This window comes from Palaemon carinicauda, chromosome 16 (assembly GCF_036898095.1).
Source record: "Palaemon carinicauda isolate YSFRI2023 chromosome 16, ASM3689809v2, whole genome shotgun sequence".
NCBI lineage: Eukaryota > Metazoa > Arthropoda > Malacostraca > Decapoda > Palaemonidae > Palaemon > Palaemon carinicauda.
In genome coordinates, this window is record NC_090740.1 from 102,970,988 (window position 1) to 102,974,972 (window position 3,985).

Sequence of the window (3,985 nt, forward strand, 5' to 3'; positions counted from 1 at the left end):
ACAAAATACGTTAAATAAAAAGTTAATTCTTAAAAGTAACGCAAAATTACTTATGCTGACTTCAAGGAAGAATACAAGGAAATAAACGACTAAAGTTTTAAGTGATTTACATAAAAAAATTAAAACTACACGAGTGGAATTCACCTTAAAAGCTGGCTATTCATCTCTTAAATACACAAATGAAATACATAGATATGATATTTACACTACGCAAGACCAGCTTTGTATGTTATTTATTCCTAGGCCTGAATCTATCGATTCAGCCCGAGATCAATATTCTGCAACCACATTATCTTTGCCTGATATATGCTTTACAATATGGTTGCAAACATTATTACCACCTAGTTAACCTTTGATTATTATTTTTTATCATATTAACAAAAGGGAAAGGATTTTAATCCGCATACACTGTAATCTCTTCATTCTGTGGTCGATTCACAGAGACCTAAAAATTGTTTATCACTGCGGCTAGCACTAGCTGTTCCTTTTCAACTGTTGAGCTGGCCCGCCGAAGTTTCTTCAGCTTCGACGACATAAAACAAACAGGGTGAAGAATTCCTTCATCGTGTTCTTGCAATAAGTCAGCTCCAATCCTATTATCCAACGCATCCACTTGGATAAGGAATTTGTTGTTGAAATCAGGTGCTTGTAGTATCGATTTCTAAGTTAACCTAGCCTTCCTTAGATTTTCCCTTTTCCTGGTATCCCGATAACGTAGGCCAGGTCACGGCTCTTCTCCAAAATACAGAATGGTTTCTGGAAAAATTCCTTAACTCGCCGATCCTTTTCCTCATATCCTTGACATATTTGGCATCCGTTTCCTCCCAATCCTTCCCTTTTTTTGCGAACATTTTATTTCTTCCTTTGTTTAAGGGGTTCTTCTCGTAATTCCATCAGGCGTAAGGAAGTTTCCACTATACACTCGTTACGCTTTTCAGCTGTTTGACAAACGTGACATGCACGGCAAAACTGGCTCATGACCTTATGCATGCCAAGGCAGAAAAAGTTTTCATGATACTCTCCGTCGTCTTCCTTGGGCACTACAGCGATCTCCTGTCTTCTCAAAGGTGCGTGACTCAATATCTGGTGGTATATCCCCCATATGGCCTTTCAAGGGACATCGGCGGGTCTATGCTTCCTCATAAGCAACCCATACTTAAGATAATAACTGGTAGGAGACTGCTGTACCTCTGTCTCGTCCATTACGCGATACAATAGCTCCATTAACGTCGCATCCTTATGTTGTAATCCTATCAGCCTTTTCCTACTCACTTGCCCTACTTCTAATGCTGACTTTTCTATTTTGCCCGGGTCCATTTCTTCTTTGTCTTCCTGTTCACTCATCTTCAGGATACCAGAGAACTTCAAATGATTCATTAAACTGCCCACTCATCTATCGTTTCTCTTCTCTCGGGCTTACTGAAGAGTTCTCCTTTTGCAGACCGTCAGGGAAATCCTGTTCTTTGCAAAATAAATTCTCCCAAGTTCATCAATCCTTCGATTTCTTTTTCTTCTTCAGCAGCCTCTTTCTTCGTCATGCTCCTATTATCATTATTATTATTATTATTACAGTTACTAGCTAAGTTAACATCCTTGTTGGGAAAGCAGGATGCTATAGCCCAAGGATGCCAACAGGGACAGGTAGCCCAGTGAGGAATGGAATTAGGGAAATAAATAAACGATATAAGAAGTAATGAAAATTAAGATAAAATATTTAAATACATTAACAACATTAAAACTGATGTTCTATTTATAAACTATAAAAGGACTCATGCAAACCTGTTCAAACATAAAAACCTTTACTGCAAGTTTGAACTATTGACGTTCTACTGATTCAGCAACCGATTAGGAAGATCATTCCCCAACTTGGACATAGCTGGAATAGAATTTCTAGAGTCCTGGGTAGTATTGAGCTTTACGATAGAGAAGGCCTGACTATTAGAATTATCTGCATACCTAGTATTATAAACTGGATGCAACTGTACGGGAAGATCTAAATGTAGATGATGGTCAGAATTTAAAAAAATCCTATAAAACATGCATGAAGAACTATTTCAACGACGGTGCTAGAGGTTAAGATCTAGATCCGGAATAAGAAATTTATTAGACCGTAAGTTCCTGTCCAACAATTTAGAATGAGGATCAGAAGTCGAAGGCCACACAGGAGAACAATTCTTGAAAACAAGGTAAAATGATAGAACTAAAACAGTTCTTCAGAATAGATTGATCACCAAAAATCTTGAAAGACTTTCTCAATAATCTATTTTTTGTGCATTTGGAGAGACACAGACCTAATGTGTTTCTCGGAAATAGATTTGCTGTCGTGATTCACACCTAAAATTTTAAAAGCGTTATACAAAGTTAAAGAAACATTATCAAAGCTGAGATCTGGATCTTGAGCAGCCCGGGTCCTTGACCTACTTATAATCATAATTTGAGTTTTGCTAGGATTCAAATTCATCCCCCATAATTTGCACCATGCACTAATGTTAGCTAGTCTTCTTTAAAGGGACTCTGCAACCACAGATTACATTCAGGAGATGGAATTGATGCAAAGAGAGTAGCAACATATTCCATATTTAACAAGCTTGTTTTCTAGACCAAACAGCACTTCATGTATATATAGTATGAAAAAGTAATGGGCCAAGAACACTACCCTAAGGAACACCAGATATCATATTTATATACTCACTATGGTGCCCATCAACAACAGCTATTTGCGATGTTTTGCTTAAAAATTCAATAATAATGCTAAGAAACGACCCACTCATTCCCAACAGTTTGAGTATGAAAGCAGGGGCCAAATGATTAACACGGTCAAAGACAGCACTAAAATCTAGGCCAATCTTGCAAACTTCGTGACCACAATCAAGTGATTTTTTACAGTCTCGGAGATTATAAGAAGGGCATCACATGCTCCAAGGTCTTTATGAAAACCAAATTTTAAACAAGGGAACAGATGATTACCTTCAGGAAACCTGTTAAGACGTTTTGCCAAAAGACTTCTGTAAACTTTACATAATATGAGAGTTATGGAAATTGGGAGGTAGTCAGTTGGATTTTAGCTACCACAAACAAATTCACATAGTCGAGTAACATTACCAATTCTCCAACAAGTGCTAAAAGCTCCTCTAAATAACAGATAACTTGGAGTCAAGAAATCTGCAGTCTTTATAAAAAACAAGGGGAAAATGCCATTTGGATATACACCTCCAGAAGCATCAAGGTCCATCAAGACAGCTTATATTTCACTATATTAGAAATCTATAATAGTTATATTAGCTTCGGGAATACAGGCATAAGGCAGTTCAAGTTTTTCATTACTCTCCTTGCTGTCAAAACACATCTGTCAAATGGATTGCTTTTTCTTTTGTTAGGTGAGTGACAGAGCCATCTGGTTTAAGTAAGGGAAGAACTGTTGCATCTTTACCAAAGAGTGCAGATTTAATGGTAGTTCACCAATTAAGCTTCCGAGTTGTACCAGAAGGGTTTCTTTTATGATGAAATTGTATTTTTTTTCCGTTGCAGAAAAAACTTTTGAGCAAAAAATCTAAGCTGAGTATAGTTATTCCATGTCAAATCTAATCTGTTACCCTCCCAAAGATAATAAGCCTCCTTCTTCTCCAAATAAGAACGTCTACAATCATCATTGAACCATGGTTTGTCCTTCACTCGGTGCTTGGTACATGAGCAGGGATACGTCTATCATCTATTCTGACTGTATTCTCATTCAAAGCGACTACAGGATCAACACTACTATACAATTTTGACAACTTGAAACCCAAAAGATCATGCAAATTCGAATTCCAGTCTGTTTGAGATTTCATATAAATCTTACATAAGTATGATATATTAGGGACAGGCTGCTCAGTCTTCAGTACTAATGAAATCAAGACATGATCATATGTCCCAACTGGAGAATCAACCTTACATGTTATAATGTAAGGCGAGTCGGTGTTTACGAGGTCCAAGATGTTACCAGACC